The sequence below is a fragment of the Amblyomma maculatum genome, chromosome 9, assembly GCF_055883805.1.
Source record: "Amblyomma maculatum isolate TAMU_Amacu chromosome 9, ASM5588380v1, whole genome shotgun sequence".
Taxonomy (NCBI): domain Eukaryota; kingdom Metazoa; phylum Arthropoda; class Arachnida; order Ixodida; family Ixodidae; genus Amblyomma; species Amblyomma maculatum.
Window position 1 is genome coordinate 54,838,293 of NC_139352.1, and position 20,826 is coordinate 54,859,118.

Genomic DNA, 20,826 nt, shown 5'->3' on the forward strand with positions numbered 1-20,826 from the left:
ACCCAGCGGGTTTTAAAAGAGCTAACCTCTCGCCTTCTGCCAGTCCATCATTGTCTGTATAGAGAAAGAGTAGAGGAGCTTACCCCTAAAGTCAAAGTAAAATGGATAGAAAAATAGCAGGGTGTGAGGTAGCAAACCCGACTATGGCGTGCGAAATCTTTTCTGCGTCGATCAGTGTCTATCGAGGCGGTGATATGGAATGTAAAGCGTGAGAGGGTGTTCCATATTTAAAAAGCGAGATGACGGCCTTTGTCGATATAGCCAAGAGGCTATAGCATACACGCATTCCGTGAAAAATTTCAGGTTTTGAATCCGCTTCTCAACAGCCGGTATTTTCTACATGAGCTCGGCTTAGGCTTCACGCAAGGTTCGTATTTGGGTTTTAGTGACAAGTAGTACTTCGTCACGTAAATTATATGACTCGTCACAGAATTGAAACGTTAATAAAATTGTTTGGAAATCAAAATGTACACATATGAATACAAAAATAAGCTTTATACTGTCACGTAGTGGGGACGAGGTCGACGACACAAATGAAGGGTCGATGATTGCACTAAAGAAACTGTTTATTTGGGCTGACTTGCACCCGCAAAAGAACTAAGCAACTCGGCGGCGGCGATAGAAACAAACGTGCTCGTCGATCGTCGAACAAAGAATGCCCGTCACACTCGGCAACGCTCAATTTAAAGGCTACACAGAACAATCTAGATAACGTCGCAAACAGCTACCAGCCCGGGCTGGAACATTGTGGAAAGACACCCAAGTGGCCGGAACCTTCGAGACAGATCTCGGTGCATCTTGCGCTACAACAAAACTGATAAAGGTGTGACTCGCGACATCGAGCATTAACAAACAAAGACTACGGAACTGATACGCGGTCCAGAATCAGAGTGATAAGCCTGTATGCCGGCGGCTGTTAAAAAAACAACAAATACCGTTTTGAAGGTTTCGCGGCATTACTCCCCCCTTAAAAAAACATCGCCTCGATGTTCCAAAACAAAGAAACTTAAACATAAACACTTCAAAGTTTAAACACCACAGATGCTTTAACGCGCGTAATATGGCTTCAGTCGTACAACATGTACAATTTCTGGGCGTGCGCGTCGCCGTTGTGATGCTGGCGTTCCGTCGGGAATGACTTCATAGTCCAGTGGTCCGACGCGGCGAAGGATTTTGTATGGCCCAAAGTATCGACGCAACAAATTTTCACTTAATCCGCGACGGCGAATTGGTGTCCAAACCCACACTTGGTCTCCTGGATTGTACTCTGCGTGGCGTCGTCGTAAATTGTATCGTCGGCTGTCGGTGCGCTGTTGGTCGTTAATACGCTGCCGTGCGAGTCGTCGAGCTTCCTCTGCACGCTGCAGGTAGGCGGCGACGTCAAGGTTGTCCTCGTTGATTACGTGCGGCAGCATTGCGTCGAGCGTCGTCGTGGGCTCCCTGCCGTACACAAGCTTAAACGGGGTCGCTCTAGTCGTCTCCTGGACTGCCATGTTATACGCGAAGATCACGTACGGCAAGATGGTGTCCCAGGTCTTGTGTTCAGCGTCGACGTACATAGCGATCATGTCCGCGATCGTTTTGTTCAGGCGCTCCGTAAGGCCATTGGTCTGGGGATGGTACGCAGTTGTTCGTTGATGGCTTGTGTGACTGTATTCCAGGATGGCTTGCGTCAACTCTGCCGTAAACGCCGTTCCCCTGTCCGTGATGAGCACTTCTGGGGCGCCATGTCGCAAGAGAATTTGTTCGACAAAAAATTTGGCGACTTCTGCCGCGGTACCATTTTGTAGTGCTCTTGCTTCGGCGTAACGGGTAAGGTAGTCAGTGGCCACGATGATACACTTGTTACCCATAGACGAAGATGGAAAGGGGCCGAGGAGATCCATCCCAATTTGTTGAAAGGGCAGGATTGGGGGCGGAATCGGGTTTAGAAGTCCTGCTGGTCTGATCGGCGGCGTCTTGCGTCATTGGCACTCACGACACGTCTTCACGTAGTGGGAAACTTCGGCAGGCAGTCGCGGCCAGTAATACTTCTCCTGGATTCGACGCAACGTGCGCGCAAATCCGAGGTGGCCTGCTGTGGGCTCGTCGTGCAACGCCTGCAGAATTTCTTGCCGAAGGGTTTTAGGCACTACGAGAAGCTGCGCGGTCTTGTTGGGTGCAAAGTTCTTCTTCACGAGGAGGCCATTGCTTAACGTGAAGGATGATAAATGTCGCCTGAACACACCAGGAAGGGGAAGCGGTCTTTCCTTCCAAGTAATTGGCTAGCGCTTTCAGCTCAGGGTCTGATCGCTGTTGTTCTGCGAAACTGCTGGCGCTTACCGGTCCCAAAAAGTCGTCATCGTCATCGTCCTTCGGGGGAGAATCGACGGGAGCGCAGGATAAGCAGTCTGCGTCGGAATGCTTCCTGCCCGACTTATAGACTACAGTCATGTCAAATTCTTGAAGTCGTAGGCTCCATCTGGCAAGGCGGCCGGAAGGATCTTTCAAATTAGCCAGCCAGCAGAGCGCGTGATGGTCGCTTAACACCTTGAATGGTCGGCCGTATAGGTATGGACGAAACTTAGAAGTAGCCCAGATGATCGCAAGGCACTCCTTCTCGGTCGTCGACTAATTGACTTCGGCTTTTGTGAGAGACCTGCTAGCGTAGGCGATTACTTTTTCCTGTCCGGCAGCCTTCTGGACGAGAATGGTTCCTAGGCCTACACTGCTCGCGTCGGTGTGAATTTCGGTCTCGGCGTTTTCATCAAAGTGGCCAAGTACAGGAGAGCATTGCAGGCGGCGCTTAGTTCGTCGAAGGCTTCTCCTTGCGGCGCTTCCCATTTAAAAGGTACGTCAGCCTTTGTAAGCTGCGTCAACGGTTCGGCGATCCGCGAAAAGTTTCTGACAAATCGTCGATAATAAGCGCACAGCCCAAGGAATCGGCGCACAGCTTTCTTGTCGGCAGGCGGTGGGAATTGTGCGATTGCAGCTGTTTTCTCCGGGTCTGGGCGAATACCGTCCTTGCTAACGATGTGACCTAGGAATCGGAGTTCTTCGTAGGCGAAGTGACACTTCTCTGCTTTTAGCGTTAGCCCCGATGACTTGATGGCTTCCAGCACTGTCTGTAGTCGTTTTAGGTGGTCTTCAAAGTTTGACGAGAAGACAACAACGTCGTCCAAATATACCAAACAAATTTGCCACTTCAAGCCTGCCAGGACTGTGTCCATTACTGGTTGAAACGTGGCTGGTGCGGAGCAGAGGCCAAATGGCATCACCTTAAATTCATAAAGGCCGTCCGGTGTGATGAATGCGGTCTTCTCGCGATCTTCTTCGTCGACCTCAATTTGCCAATATCCGCTCTTCAGGTCCATCGATGAGAAGTACCTTGCATTGCAGAGCCGGTCGAGAGTGTCGTCGATGCGGGGAAGCGGGTAGACATCCTTCTTCGTTATGCTATTCAAGCGGCGGAAATCAACGCAGAAGCGAAGTGTGCTGTCTTTCTTCTTGACCAAAACGACTGGTGCCGCCCAGGGGCTGTTCGATGGCTGGATTACGTCATCACGCAGCATTTCCTCAACTTGATCGCGAATGGCCTGGCGTTCTCGCAGCGATACACGATAATGGCTTTGGCGCAGAGGTCGGGCGTGTTCGTCCGTTATTATGCGATGCTTGGCCAGTGGTGTTTGTCGTACCTTCGATGACGATGAGAAGCACTCCCCGTAGCTTCGAAGCAGACTGAGAATCTGGTCTTTCCTGTTGTGGGTCAATGCCGGGTTGATGTCAAATGTGGGCTGACGGAATAGGTCCGGTGCGTCTTCCAGGGTTTGGTCGTGGAGGGAGAATACATCTTTGAGGTCCGCTAATTCGTCGAGAAAGGCGATCGTCGTGCCCTTGTTGAGATGCCGGTATTCTTCGGTGAAGTTTGTTACCAGAACCTGAGCTTGACCTCTCCGGAATTTCGTGATGCCTCTTGCGATGCCGACACCTCGTTCTAAGAGCAATTGGATATTTCCTTCGACGATGCCCTCAGCGGTTTCGATGTTGGCGCTACCTACGCAGACTGCGATACTTGATCGGGGCGGGACGTTCAATTCTTCGTCGAGGACGTTTAGAGGGATGTGTTGCATCGACGTCGTCGTAGCAGAAATGACTTTTTCTGCAGAGAGCTTGATGAGCTTGGATCGCAGGTCGATGATAGCCCTATGTTCATTTAGGAAGCCCATGCCTAAAATCACGTCGCGGGAGCACTGCTGCAAGACCACAAAGCTGGTGGGGTAAGTACGCCCATTTACGGTTATTCTTGCAGTGCATCGTCCCGATGGAGTAATCAGGTTGCCACCTGCTGTGCGAATCAGCGGGCCATCCCAAGCGGTGGTAACTTTTCTTAGCTGAGAGGCTAATGGTCCACTAATGACTGAATAGTCAGCTCCGGTGTCTACTAGGGCAGTGACTCTGCGACCGTCGACATCAACTTCGAGGTCACTTGTTCGCGTCCTCGCATTGCACGTGGGCCTTAGTGTCCGATCTCGGCTCCGTCGTTTCTTCAGGTCATGGCCGGGGCATACCGTTGTTACTTCGCTGGGCGGCGGTGTCTGCTTGCACTCTGGTCGTGTTGTCGTCGATGTCGTCGTGTGGAGCGGCGATGAAATGGTTGCGTCGTCGTTAGTGGTCGTCGGCGGCGGAGGATCTTCGTCTTTTCGCCGTTGAGCAACCTCACTTCCAAAGGTTGCTGCCTTTAGTTTCCCCTACGGGGGCTTGGGGACCTTCCGCGCACACTACCATCATAGTTACGTCCTGACGACGCAAAGCGGGCCCTGTACGGCGATGGAGACCTGAATCGACGGCTTGGTGGCGCAATCGCACTGCTACGCAGATAGTTGTCGATTTCTTGCGGTCGTTCGCCTGGGCGTGGTCGTGGAGCGTCGACTGCAAATCCGCGGAGACCGATTCGTCGGTACGGGCAGTGCCGCAGAATGTGGCCGGCCTCACCGCAGTGGAAGCATAATGGCCGGTTGTTCGCTGTCCTCCATGCGTCGCACTTCCTGGGGCTTGTTGGTCGTTGGTAGGCTTGGCGGGCGGGAGCCAAGGGGCGGTTTTCAGGAACAGGCCGGTAGCGGCGAGGGCTCGGAAAGTCATCACGTCGGGGCGGAGGGCGACGTAATGCACCAGCGTAGTTCATCGCTGTTGCCTCTTGCGCTGGAAAAGTCGCAGCCGTCGCTTCAGGAACGCCCAGCGCCTGCTGGACTTCTTCACGGACGACGTCCGCGAGCGTCGCCACCTGGGGTTGTTGCGATGATGGCTGCATTCGGCGGAGCTCCTCTCGCACGATCTCCTGGATGAGGTCACGAAGGTTCTCTCCACTTGTAGATGCGCTGGGGTAGTGGCTTGAGTAGTCTGGCTGAAGTGGCCGCTCGTAGTGGCGTATCCGGGTGTACAACGTCTTCTCGATGGCAGACGCTTCCGTTTCAAATTCCGCCACTGTTTTTGGCGGATTTCGGACAAGATTTCCAAAAAGCGATTCTTTGACGCCTCGCATTAAAAGTTTGACTCTCTCACCTTCAGTCATGTTAGGGTCGGCGCGGCGAAAGAGGCGCTTCATCTCCTCAACGTACGCCAGGACAGACTCGTTAGGAAGTTGCAGTCTTGACTGAAAGAGGGCCTGGGCTCTTTCCTTTCGGACGATGCTTGAAAAGGCAGTCAGAAACGCTTCCTTGAAAGTCTCCCAATCCTTCATAGTTGCCTCATGATTTTCGAACCAAACTCGGGCATGTCCTTGAAGAACAAAGCAGACTTGCCTAAGTTTCGCGGCGTCATTCCAGCCGTTGAAATCTGCCACACGGTCGAAAAGGTCCATCCAATCTCCTGCATCTTCATCCGGTTGTCCATGGAAGGAGGGGGGCACCCGGGGTTGGACGAAAATAACCGGTGCTGTAGGCTGGGCCATTGTCAGCGTCGATGCCTTCCGAGATCGACTGGGGTCAAGCAGCAGACCGTGTTCGGGTTGTAGGCCTTGAAGTCGGCGGCTGGCTCGGTGACCTGTAGGCTGGTCTTCCAGGGCGACAGGAACACGGCTTGGGTCTTCGCTTGAAGGATCAAAGGCAGCACCTGCACCAGATGTCACGTAGTGGTGACGAGGTCGACGACACAATTGAGGGGTCGATGATTGCACTAAAGAAACTGTTTATTTGGGCTGACTTGCACCCGCAAAAAAACTAAGCAACTCGGCGGCGTCGATAGAAACAAACGTGCTCATCGATCGTCGAACAAAGAATGCCCGTCACACTCGGCAACGCTCAATTTAGGGGCTGCACAGAACAATCTAGATAACGTCGCAAACAGCTACCAGCACGGGCTGGAACATTGTGGAAAGACACCCAAGTGGCCGGAACCTTCGAGACAGATCTCGGTGCATCTTGCGCTACAACAAAACTGATAAAGGTGTGACTCGCGACATCGAGCATTAACAAACAAAGATTACGGAACTGATACGCGGTTCAGAATCAGAGTGATAAGCCTGTATGCCGGCGGCTGTTAAAAAAACAACAAATACTGTTTTGAAGGTTTCGCGGCAATACTTAGGTACAAAATATTTACAGTATTTTAGCCACGGATAAGTGCTAACTAGCAGTGATCTTGCTATAATGCATATAAAAAAAAAACATGTATATAACACATAGGCAGGTATGCTTAACTCCAACGGCCGCTGCATCGTCGATGCAACCCAGCTTAGGGGCCTCGCGGTGCTAGGAATGTGGCAGTATTTCCCCCGCGAACAGTAAGCATTCATTGCCTCGACTAGAATCATATGTGCAAAAGAAAAAGGCAGAACAATAATTACGCAAACACTGCACAGAGAATCATTACACGGTCTAGGCTAGATGGCAAACAAAAATATGAAGCAAACACAGCTTCGGCGAGGCTGTCACGCGAAAATTAAGGCTTCAGCCTCATTACGTGCGCGACTTCGGGCCGCTTACGCCGATGACCCACTGTCACAGTGCCGTCAGGAACAACGTCGTAGTTTACATTGCCAAAGTGGCGGAAGACTTTCTACAACCCAAAATACCAATGCAGGAGCTTTTCACACAGGCCCTTGCTTCGCACAGGTGTACATTTCGACAACTGGTCACCCGGTTCGAAGAGCACAGCCCTGCGGCGAAGGTTGTATTATTGGGCATCGGAAGCTTGTCGATCCTTGACGTGCAAGCGGGCTAGCTGACGTGCTCGATCCATTTGCTACTCAAACTGGCCAGTGTCGGAAGTGATCACATCATCACAGCATGGTAGCATGGTGTTTAAAACCATGGGAACCTCCCTACTATCTCGGGGATAAATCGGGTTGTTTCCTGCTTCGCGGTATTGGAAGCGAAGGTGATGTTAGGCAGGATTTCGTCCCACGTCTTGTGTTCAACGTCTTCAAACATTCAGATCATGTCCGCCAAGGTTTTGTTTGGCCGATTTCGCAGGCCATTTGTTTGTGGGTAGTATGCTGTGATTCTTTGATGTGCAGTATGGCTCAGTGTCAGAATATCCCGCTGTAGTTTAGCGGTGAATACCTTTCTCTGGTTAATGATGATCGCCGACGGGGTACCATGTCGAAGAATGACGTCGTGAGTAAGGAACTGAGCCACTTCGGCGGCAGTACCTTGCGCAAGGGCCTTCTCGTTGACTCGGGTCAAGAAGTCCGTGGCAACAGATCCACTTGTGACCGGTCGACGACACAGAAAAGGATCTAAAGGAGGTCCATGACCACTTTGTCGAATGGTATTTGTGGGAGCTCGTAGACTGAAGCATGCCGGGAGGTTGAAGCGCAGTTTTCTTGCGCCGCTGGCTTTACCGGCAAGTTTGTGCGTAATGCTTAACGTTGATTACTTTCGTCTAGCACCTTGTTTCTGTTTTCGCCATTGGAAGGACTGCCTTTGTATTCTCTGTGTTACTCTTGCCAATGAGTGCTGGGCCTCTCATTAATCGCTATTTTCCTTTCTGCTTCATTCAACTAACAAACCACCCAAAACAATTTTATCAAAACTGTGCCTTTGTTTTACAAGCAAGGCTTTTTGCCTTCCTCTTTGTAGGCAGCCTGTGATCTTCAGTTGAAGCCGCAATTTTTGCACTGGCAAATACCAGAAAATTTAGCTAAGCTGGCCAGACGTGGAGAATGGAGCTAGAACGTTGCACCTCGTTCCGTTTTCGGTTCTGGGTTATAGCTTCAAGGAGTGATTTCAGCTGAGAGCAGCCATAGAAGACCTAATGATAGCGTAACATAAAATTTCAGGTCTACATATCCATCTGACAGCAATGCGATAACATTGTGTTTTGATTCACTACGCACGAATAGATAGTGATGAACTCATGCACTCAAGCGAGAGCAGCAGTTAAACACGTGGGTTCAACTGATGCAGCGATGTTCTGTTGTCCAGTGGCCTGCGAAGCGCAGCTAGTTTCGCCAATTTGTTATAGGAGCCCAGTCTAGGCACCATTGCGGCAGTAATTTTATATTTTTAGAGCGCCGCTCTTTGCCGTCCTTTGAGCGGTTGAACCGCGTCGCAGTTTTTTACGTTACCGGTGTAGCCGAGAGTACGTTCGAGCCAATGAGAATTTCTCAGAAGAAGATCCACGAGCTCTACGCCGAAAGCTCGGTCCGCTTCGTCCTCTTCTTGTGAGAAATTCTCTTTGACTCGTGATAAAACTAAGTAGTGCCTGTAGCAGCACGTACACATAAACTAGCATCTCATATGTTTTGTCTGGGTGTATCTCAAGAATACCAAAATAGCTTCGGCTGAATTTTGCATCAGGGAGTACCGTACACGACCCTAGATGTCTTTATCAAGGTCAGAGCTCTTTTCATCCGCGCCGGCTGCTCTCCACTCTAAGAGCGGCCCAGTGCGTGGTTATCAAACTCATACACAGCCAGCGTTTAGAATGCCGTTGCGTGAAACAGCATTCTAAATGATGAAAGGAGTACTCTGGTGCTTGTCTAGGAGCTCCCGACTACCCCAGTTTGGTGGCGCAAGTCGCCTGACGTTTCATTAGAGCTGTAGTTTGAAAACATGCTTCCTCTTTATACTAAAGATACCGAATGTATCGCGTAACACATCCACACTCGAAGCAATCAAAGGATCTCTTCATAAGACAGCAAGAATGATCAGGCCTATCGCTAATCGAAAGAGAGAAATGAGAGGGCATGGTATGTTCCAAATAATGAATGCGTTTGTACCAAGCAGAATGACGAACGTACTGCGCTATTTCATCTTTCTTAAGCCCTAAGTTAAGATGGTCGATTCTATGATCAGGCCAGCTTACATGGCAGCTCCACGCCTACCTCACTCACAGCCAGAGATAAGCTCTTGCGCTCGGAGTGCGCAACACGTTTGAAGAAATGAAAGGAGTCCAACGGACAATGCGGACTCACAGGCTATGCACTATACCCATAGAAAGAACTATCCTGCTTAGTTTGGGCATCGAAAACAAACCAATAATTGTACTCCCCAATCAAACGTACGAAAACGGGTTTTGGTCAAGCCACCACCGAAAGACATGAATCCACACACACAAGGGCGGAGGGAAGCAAGAGCCAAGAGCTTGGATAGAAGTATGGAAATCTCTAAGGCGTTTCATGTGTAGACTCTGCCAGTAATCAAGATGCCCAGCATCCGTGCAATATTTGCAGGTTCGCACAGCCCAAGATAGGAAGACCTGCAAGACTGTGTCGGAAACTCTCAAAACTTGCTACTGCCTTGAAACGGAAGAAGCTGCCATCACAGAGCCTGTAGTTACTCTTCAGCCGCCGTCCTTTCCAGCGATTGTAAGCACGTAGTATGCAACTATGTCAAAGAAAGGATCTGTAGCGTCGCTCGGAACACACTTTTCAACCTTGAGTCCACTGAACAACTAAGAGAAATCAGTACCAGTACATACGGGGGAACAAATAAAATGTGGCAGCCTACCCATACGCTCGAGTAAACCCCGGCTGAGGTAAACACGTTGCATTGCGCCTGGAGCATTTCAGATAGCGCCTCACCTCATACTACGAATTGACCACTCACTACATACTGAGGAGATGAAAAAATGCACCATTCCACAGCTCACAACCTAAAGAGCAACCGATGGTGTGGCGAAAACCTCAAACCAATCTCTTAACTCACATATTGTTTAAAATTATTTCATTCAGAACTTCGTCCGAGCTGCCGCTTCTGCGGAAAATTATCACGATAAACAATTTAACTTTGGGATGTTAGGATACTTGATCCCTCTTTTGAAATGTGTAATGAACTAAAAGCCATCGACGACTCAGACATCCAATACCCGTGCCATATTGTACGGGCTTCTGTGACCCATAATCTTCATGGTCTCGGGGGAATTTGTTGGCCACCTTCGCTACCCACACCTCTCAGTTCCAAAATTAAGTTGCACTTCGCTTCCATTGGCTAGGCTGTCCTCTACGGCTATAAAATCAAGACGGAAAACTGCAGTTCACGTTAGAATTTGCAAAACCTTGGTCTCATAATTATTCTTCCCTGTATCGAAGTAGGTCCCGGGAACTCCTAGACGCTTTCTTAAAATACTGTGCCTCGGTCTTGAAGTATTTGACCTACTTTTCGGTTCAAGAAACGAAGAAGACTTGATCTCCTATTCTCACTCTCATTGCCTTGTTTAAAATGTCCCTGCGAGGAACGTTGGAGTCGCAATAAACGTGACCTACTTAGACTTACCCGGATCTAGTTAACGCTCCGGAACGATGGTAATTAAGGCAGTGGCCTAAATGCGTCCATTATTGTTGGTCGGGGCTTCTTCTTTTAGTGGAGTGAAGCCGTTCTTCCTGTGTTCTGTTGGGATTGGTACTGGTTGTATATTTTACTGAGAATGTTTATAAATTCATGTTTGGTAGGATTAGAGTTCCATATTTCTATTTTGAAGAAATGTCTCTGTGCGCTTAATATAATTAAGGCTTTCTTGCAATCTCAGAGGACGCTATGGCTGCCGCTACGACTTCACAGTTTCTGTTCGCCTTCGTGATGAGGAAGAACAAAAGAAAAAGTTTGTGACCATGCACAGATGGGCGACGCCTACTTTCGCTTACCTGCACACAATAGTCTCGGGAACACAAAACTTTGTAATCTTTCCTAAGTTTTATTCGATAGCATTCTTAGGCTTACGTAAAATAACGTTTTGGACATACTGAAGCTCACCAGGAGAACGTCTGTATGTAATGTGAGATCTAGCAACATTAGCTTTAATTTAGTCATGTAGTCGCTGCATACGAAACAAGTGCCGAGTGCATTATTTGTGAAGAAAATCGCGGGCTCAGCACTTCCATGCAGCGGCCTCCTGTTTGTACGCAAATATCACTATGAAAGACATATCCAAAACAGAAATCATAAATAGGGACATAAACATGGATTTGGGTCAGGTTATCAGACCAGTTTTTTCTGTGTCGTTGTGAGATGCTACGTGCCTTGCATGAATGGAGGTGTTTTAATGACAAGCTCTACGAGCAGTGGTACAAGGACAAAAGTTGACTTTCAAACTATATCAATATTCTTCGTAGGGCAAGCAAGTACGCAATGCACTTAAAAATACTTCCGAATAACCGACAGTAAATGTGTTGGTAAGAATTATATTAGGCGATGAAAAATAAGAAGCGGGGGATTCATGTCTCAGCAAATCGTCATTATATTTATTGGTGAGAAAGCTGCCACACCTTAGCTTAAGCCCCCAAACTAGAACCTGGTCTGTAAAGAGGATTTTTTTTTGTTCGTATTTATGACTGTACAGATTTCCTTAGTGTCTATCACTTGACCGCTGGTATTTATTGTGTACAGCAATAAAAAGTAATCAATAAACTGTTTACGTACTTACGTGTGCTTTAATATGTTTTCTTCCTTACATTTAGTTTGCTGTCGTTTTTGCCTAATATGAAACCACATTGGGGCGGAGAAATTTTAATACGCGCAGGCAGCCCTTGTACATCTGCGTAGAACTTATCGCTGATGCACGTTATTCGATGCCGCGTACATAACGCTTGATGTTTACCTACAATAAAGCGAAGCATTATAAAAATATGGGACATTTGTGAACCCTTGTTATTGGCTGGGAAAAGATTCAGCGTATTTAAAAGGCGATAGATGAATCCCTTTATGAGCTCCAAACTTTTTGGTTTCTTCGATGAAGTGTACTTTTTACTTATCTAAGAAATGTAATTTTTCTTATTAGCAGCTCTGTGAAGTTCAAAAACTCAAACTTCACTCCATTTAAATAAAAAATAATTTACGTCTACGTTCTAAACGCTTTATAGAAAGATTGAACGGAAGACTTAAGCGCCATCCTTAGATTATGAAGCAATAGATTAATGGTACCTGCCCGCAGTTCCGAGAATGAAACTGCGTTCACATACTGGCACTTTCAACTCAATTCACCACTAATTCCTTAAGTGGCGCAACTTTTCACAAGCATATAATCTCAGCGTACAAATTTGTTTGGTTTCATTTATATGGCTTAACGTCCCAAACGAACTCGTGCAGTGAGGGGCAAAGTGTGGAGAGTTCCTGACTTCCTGACCGCCTTAAGTTTTTTTAACGGCCACTGACATCACACTACTAGGGGAACCTTGCCTTTCCCTCACCATCGTGAAGCACCCTATGCGGAAGAGTTCGAGCCCGGCAGCTTGGGCTCAATACTCGAGCGCCTGATCAGACAGCTACTGGGACTGGCCCACTTGATGTAAAAGACCATCTGACACATAGATAAGCCACGCTTAGTCAAGCTGTACGAGTGGAAGCGGGTCCTAGTCGGGATACATGGTTCCAGGAGGGTTCAATTACCGTCATCTTCTCATGTGAAAGGAGCTGCTCGAATTAGCATTTCTGCCAACGCGACGGTGTTATTCTATTCTGGCAACTTCACACAACGCAATGACCAATCATTGCTATTTCCTGTCCGCTAGCTGTCACTCACTGTCTGCCAGAAGCAAGTCAATGATTTTTCGCTCACCATACTGATGCCTGATTTCCTCAAAAGCGATGCGTTGTCCTTTATCGCGTTTATATTGTATTCCCTTCTGAATTCTCGAGCTTCAAATTATTTGTGTCCCTTTACTCATCTTATGTGTATAAGCAACACTTATGCCGTTTGGTAAAACGCAATGCAGTTTTCCCCTACTGAAAAACGAAAAGTCCTACGGGACAATACCCTCACACAATCTCATCTAATCACATAGACTCTCATACGGTGCACGTCATTATCATAAAATATCTTCCATGATTTCTGTTAATGTACAAGAAACTATACTATACTTGTACTATGAAACTTGTATGTGATTTCTTACGTGAATTGAGTGAGACTGTGTGAGAAAATGGGAGGTTATTGCCTCATACAACTTTTTCATGTAAATGGAGTCCCTGTATAATATCCGTCATTTTTTAAAACATTACTGTGATGAAAATCCGCAGCGAAGTTAGAATGAAATTTATTTCAATTGCCCCTCATATTAGACGTTCAATAGCAAGAACTATGTATAAATACACGCTCGAAATCTCGGCGTAACAAACGTGTTGTAAATTTGGAATATTGCCCTAAATGCTTTGCTCATATATTCTATTGTCACTTTTTTAATGAAGTACTACACAATGTAATGACCCAATAAACAATTACCCATTTCTTAGCAACATGAAGCATGCGTGTAAAAAAATGTTAAATAAACTTTTGTTTTATGAACTAGTGAAATAAAACTGAAAAAGCCTGCTCCAAATGAAAACTTTCTACTGCGAGATAGATGAGCAAACTTTATGATACGCTTTAAAACGAAAATGAATATTTTAAGTTCATCTTTATCGAGCTGAAACATGGCCCAATAATTGAAAAAAAAAAGCTTTAAAGGGAAGCTTTTTGGTTAAATCTGAAGGAACGATACCGAAGCTCTAACTTCAAGAATCGTTGAAGATTGTGGAGAAGAATCATCCTACTGTGACACCGTCTGCCGCTGTAGGCTTACCCGTTGTTTCCATCTTCGTACTCCTCAATACTCTTCGTCAAATACACCGACTGCCTCATGCTGTAGCGAAGAGTATAGCCGCGGCAGAATATGCTCAGCTAAACCGAGCTGCCAATGCGAAGCAAGTTAGATTCCGTTCTGCTTCCGGCGTGGAATCTGCGGTGGAGCAGCCTGTGAGTTCGCCTGTGGGGCCAGGGCTCTGATTGTTTCACGTCGCCTGTGACGTAAGGTTCACTCGAACTTCCGATTGGCTTCACCGTGCCGTAGCTCTTCCATTACTCTCCCTCTCTGTGTTTGCGCTCGAACAGGTCACAGGTTAAATTCACTTCATTCATCGCATTTTGCGAGAAGAAAATGTACTGAAAACATGCTTCCTTGGGATACAGAAGAAAACTGCGCTTACATTGTATTTAATAGCTTTGCAGCACGAACGTACAATGTTTCATTAGAATCGTAACCATACCTACTTTTAAACAAACCCCGCCGGGGTGGCGCAGTGGTTACGGCGCTCGACTACTGTTCCCAAGGATGCGGGATCGAATCCCGGCCTGGGCGGCCGCTTTTCGATGGCGGCGAAAAGCAAGGCACCCGTGTGCTGTGCGATGTCAGCGCACGTTAAACAACCCCAGGTGGTCGAAATTACCGGAGTCCTCCACTACGGCGTCTTTCATAGTCTGAGTCGCTTTGGGACGTTAAACCTCACAAACCAACCAACCAACTTTTAAACAAGTTGATAAATTCATCTGGCTTTTCCATAATTTCACTTTTGTTTTCTAACTTCAGCGGAGTGAAATGCTATCGACGCTTGTATCAGAAGCCACACATCACATACATTTGGAGGAGGGAGTGGGTTTCTATCCGTTATTCTGAGGCGTTCTGCATGGATCACACTCGTGTCAATTATCGGAGCACAGATGCCATCTCTTTTCAGATTATTTTGTCTCGTTCTTTGCAACCGGATGCACCAATCCTAATCTGATCTTTCCCACTCCTAACCGAACCGAGAGCGTCTGTGTGCGACCTCTTATTCATTCGCAGCCCCACGCAGCTGTTAAGGGCTAAAATGCAGCCCCATAGAACTGATTGGAGCTCTGCGACAGCAGTTCGGTCGGCTTCGCTGGCAAGTAAATAAAATCCGTAATGGTTCAGAGGGCATGATGTTTACCTCTGACGGCAGTAGTCCGATGGATTGCAATGTTTACATAAATTTAAATTATGAGGTTTTAGCATATCCTAGGCGTAACGATAATACACAATATAGCAAATAAATGAATTAGGCCTTAATATAAAGATTAGCAGTGGTGATTCGGAGCCTCCGATACATGGATCGGTAGTTATAGACATGGTATACAAAGGCTACTAAAGTGAGTTCATTCGACACTGGATAAAGGAACACATTGTGATGGAGTGGGCGATATCACGTTGTTTGTGCATCGTAACGATTGAATTACAATAGTTAATTATAAAATCTGCCAATTAGCACAACGGGCAAGATGTTTCGAAAAGGACCAACACGTGTCAGTGAAGTGGCGACCGGGAGAATTTAACGCAATCGTGTTATACTCTTGTGCTTAACTTGTGTCGCCGAAGTGTTTTTTCTTCCTCATAAGTTTCAGGAAGGGGGTAGAAATACGCATATGGAGCTCTCTCTCTCCTTCTCTAAAAACACAGAAAGACAAATACGTTTGCTGCGAGCGGCAGAGTTGCGATGCTACTGTGCTGGAAGGCGACGCACAGAAAGGCGGCTGGGAACAGGATGCATTGTTGAACTTCTTAGCGGGCGCTTTCGATACCCTGATATTAACGTTCACTATATCATATATGTACGAGCATACCCTGCTCCTGCGGAGGTGTAACAAGAGGGACTATAATTATTTCTTAACATCTTGCCACTGCCAGTGAAGCGAGAAGCATCCTTGATGTGATGGCGCAAAAGTCGCCAGCGCTTTCTTTGGAAATGCAGCTAAGCATTGTTAGAATGTTTTTAAAAGTTGGCTGATTTTCCAGACTTGATAAAACGTTTTTTGTTGCCTCATGCAAATTTTTGGCACTATACGTAACCATTAGGCATGTATTGGCGTTTAGCAGAGGGTATATAGAGATTGCCTATTATTAAAAAAATGGTGTTGAAGCAGAAACATTGATATCTATCTTGTTCCATAGTTTACATGGTTATCTTTGAGGTGTATAACAAAGTGGAGCCTGATGGAGAATAACTGCGATTTAAAATATTTGTTTGAAAGCGCCGTAGATGTCAGAAAGAAGAAAAACTAGAAAAACAAAGCGCGTCATCAACTTGGCAACTCTTTATGCGGCCACTGTGTTTTGCGTGGCGACAACAAATGCTTTTGGGTATAGGAAGTCCTTAATGAAGGTTTTTAGTTTTTCTGGGTGCCAATGGGGCTACTTTCTTCCACGAGCCACCTTGAGAAGCTTTACAGCTTACGGTGGCAACTTGACTGCCACCGCTAACAGCTTAACAAAAGTAAGAGTTGCTTCCGGCGTTCCTATTAACGATGTGTTGGCGAAAATGAAGGCGACTTTGAATTTCTGGTCTACTTGCCGAAAACGCCAAAAATCTCCACCGTTGAAGCAAGTGGTGCAGTAGCTCTAGGGATTGCGTATTTTCACCTAACCTTTTCTGCTTGTGAATTTTACGCTGCACTTTGTAAAGCAGTTGAACCGACCCTAGAGGCTGCGTGTGTACCGACAAAGTCTCCGAGAGCTAAGTGCTCCAGGGGAGAACGTGACATGTTAAGACCAACGCTCTCATCGTTGCAAGCTTGGTGAACCGGATGTTTGTTTACCTTAGCGGCTCTCAACTGAATAATCCAGTTACCAACGGCTGCTTTAGCGGAAGTGAATTTTACCGCTGCCAGCGTTTGTTTCTTCAACGAACCACTGGTCCGTGGCGTCCAAGGCTTGTTTTCACGCCTGCGCCTCAGATCGAATGCAGGCTTAGTAATCATGTTTCAGCAGCACGCCCTTTTAAAAGCTTTCCATCCCTCTCTGTTCATTCCTCGCGAGTGGCTTTCGGCGAAACAAAAATATGCAGCTTGGCGCTGATCCAATTTCAAGGTTGTAGAATCACTGCGAAATGCACAAAGATTTAATTTACTCGATGGACACATGGAGGCGCCTGTAGCCACGGCGATATTGCCTTTCAATACTTTCGATATCTGAAGCCCTATGCTACGAAAATGTGGGCCCCGTTTGTGTCACGAAAATCTACTATTGGTTTGGAGGTTCGTGGCGTCGCACAACCAATATTGTGAAATGGCCCCGAAGAAACGAATCTAAAAATAAATCTCCTCGAGTGGGAGTTCCAAATGCTGCCACTTGACCCATGAGCAGGAAGCAAAACCTCTCAACAACTTTCGTTACGTATGATTATTCAGGGGCTGCATTTGACCAGCTCGTACAGCCGAATAACATTACCGCCCATTACATTGTAGCAACACATAGTTGAAAGTGAAGCCAATGTATGTAGAATCTGATGTGCACTACTAAGTAGACCTCATACGTATTCCTCCTATTAATTCTGTTATTTAGGGTTACTAAATAGAAACACTGCATAGTGCTACTTTTGTCACTTTGTTACAAGTATTTAGCAGCAATGCGTAATATGTATCCAGAAATGGTGTGGAATCAGTCCTTACAAGAAATTAAGCGCCCTTACGTTTTTCAGCGTTCTGTACGTCTGCTTCCCGATGCCACCAGCATCCCTCTGTGATTCGTCGGGCATGTAAAGAGTCCTTACTTCTAGTACATATCGTGCTAACTTAATTACTTGATCTGCAAAGGCAGTATTTGCCATTTAGTGAGTTTTTCTTTTATTATGCAGATAATGTACAATATATACTCAAAAGCTGTTTGGACCCGTATGCAGAGGGCAAGTGCTTTAATGATACTGAATAGAACAGAGTTTTAGCCGTGCTCGAGCACGGCCATTTTTGTGCCAACTGGCGCGCCACCTCGCGGGCGTTTCCTTGGAGACGGCGTTGATGGGAATCTCTGCGGCCGGGCCTGCACGGTAGGTACGATTAGCTCGCCTTCGGGCGCTAGAAAATATCGGCAGTTATATTTTAATCGCCCGGTTATGCAGGAAGAGCCTGTTTGCATTGTCGTAGAGTTGAAATCGACGCGTTCTTTATGGGATTTTGTTTTACGTTCACGCTTATTTTTCTGGGCACTCAGTACGCAACCTCGCTAAAATGCTTCTGTTTCGGTGCCCTACAGCCGAAAAAAACAAACACATTTTTAAACAACTGCAAGCATTACTGGTATGTGCACGACCATATATAATGCTGGCCAGTTCAAACATACAATAAAACATACAATGACAAAATTTGCGCGGAGCCAATAGGTAACCAAAACCCGCTATTATTTGGCGTTGCTCGTCTGATGAGTCTTCAGGAAACGTAAGCTAGTTGTCATGTTGTTCTGCTTCTATTGTTGGTCCTCTCTTTGTGCGCCTTTTCCAATGCCGTTGAACTAACATTCTCTTTGTTCTAGAAAAACATGCTACCGTTTGTACAACCCCTACTCGGTATTTGCGGTATAAGATAGCGAACAGCTTGTAATTATTGTAGAAGAGCCTTCAATATTTTAGTAGTTCATAAGATTTGCCGCTATGCATCGTGTGAGTCTCGTACACTTCCAGAGGCAAGCTCTACGGGTTGTAAGGTCGCCATTATAATAACTGAGCGGTGATGGCATTGTGCTCCAAGTATTCGTAGTCATTCCCTTCATTACGGTCAACATTTTATGATATGTTCCATTGTATTGTAGACACGGAAACGGCACGCCATTTTTTAGTCGTTCGAATACATCCCGGAATAGGTTTTGAAAATTAAATTGAAACTCTATCAAGAAACAACCTCAAAGAGCCATCATCTCGATAAATGGTTTTGGTCACAGTTTTCATGTTTCTCTTGTACGAGCCTCTTCAGCGACGCTGCTCTTATGAAACTGTATTGCAAATGAAATGCTGCCCACAGCGCCACGTCAGGAGCAAATATTTGACCGTTACAGCGTTTACCAGAGTCCGTTATAAAACAGGCCATGTGCTGCGTCACATGTTTCCTGTACGAACTGCGCCCAATACAGGGTCTAATGCCTGGTAGAATAAGGTCCACAAAGCAATGATACAAAAATAGATGGAAACGTTCAGCTCTTGATTTAATAAACACAGCTGGCCTAGCATTTCCTAGCATGGCCTAGCATGGACGTGCAATATCCAAGAGTATTTGGAGTCTCTACCGCGTATACGATCTGGCTTTAGCTGGCTTGAGATTGTGGATGAAGGAAGGTATGTCACAGTTGAAAAGCATGGAAATTGAGAAAGCGGAAAAGAATTGTTTTTACGAAGAAGAAAAAAGAGCAGAGTAATATGCCCGCACTGAAAACAAGGACACAAAATATGTGTATATGAGGATGCGCAAAGTGTCTATTTCATTTACTATATGATCGCTAAATCGGCTGGGAAGTAACGGGTGCTCGGCTCTGCGCAGACAAACGTGCTAACTGTCGTAAACAAACACAGCTGTAGGTTTTATATAAAGAAGCTGCGCACATTTGCCTATGCGGCATCGTCTTTAGGCACTATTTTTAAGGCTCACAGTACTCCGCGGTTGGTAAGATAAACCCTTCGACGGGCCAATCCTTTCAAAGTATTAGCACGTATCATTTGCCTTAACAAGTACATCTCTTTTTCTGTCAATCCATGTACTCTTGCTGGGTCTGCTAGCTTAGATACAGGCCTCCACTCGATAAACGCCTGCAATCATTTGCGATCAATCAAATGTTTCATTCTTTCACTTATTGTCCAATCGTGACTTAGGACTAAACGAACCGGGGATATTTTTTTCTTGCAATTTTTATGCCTTACATAGGACGCATCTTACTAGGTGAACTGCATTTTCGGAATGCATTACTGTGAAACAACTCATAAAATCGACGTGTATAATCTGTTTGTTACTTAATTTATATATGGGCTGCACAGAATCGCGATATTCGGTCGTAAAAAGCAAGAGACAATTTGCAACCTTACCAGCCCCTTTTAGATTATTGTGAAGCTAGAAATGATATGAATAGTAAAGTAATAGGCAAATGCATATTCACAGAATGCTGCACTGAAAGGGCAACGAAGAGGCTTCCGTTGGTTGACGTCCTCGTATCCCCTCCAACCCTATTCTACATATGACGATTGTTTTAAGGTGAGCACGTTAGTACCCCTAATCAGAAAAAAACATGTCTAGCCACATCAACTTTGGCGTCGTCACTGTCGAGCATTGCATCCTTGGCATCTTCGAAAACTCTAGAACATCCACCCTGCAGGATATTAGCGCGAGATAATTAGTATCCCATATCTACAGCGCGATAAAAGGCAGAATAGAGAAAACATGTAACCACAAACAAAGTGCTGCCTAACAACTCATTGTCAGCGACTAGCTCAACAATCGACCTTGTCGAATAAGTATCCAATGTCGGAAGCCAACAGGTAGTTGGGGGGAGTGAAACATCACAGCATTGGACCCCCCCCCCCCCCCCCCGCGCATTTAAATTCGAAACCTCAAAATATCACGAATACGTCGCACACAGGTGGTTGGAACAGCAGGTGCCAAATGCCACCACACTTGCGCCCTCGCTTGACCCTGGGAGGCTGGACAAACTAAGAACATGCCATAAAGGCGAGCATGGCTTTAGCACCTTCAAGGCCTTGAAAATTAATCAGCATGCCTTAAAGCATTACTCGCCTTCTAGAGGAGATTCGCTCGCTTCTACATAACATATATTTACACGAAATGGTCTGTATAAGAAATATTAGATTGTGAAAAAGGAAGTATGTCCTG

At 46.4% G+C, this 20,826-nt stretch overlaps 1 long non-coding RNA gene across 1 annotated transcript in view; it reads left to right on the forward strand.

Moving 5' to 3' along the window:
• Positions 1 to 20,826, forward strand: part of LOC146179079 (uncharacterized) — a 125,546-nt gene that overhangs the window by 68,284 nt on the left and 36,436 nt on the right. The window lies entirely within an intron of this gene.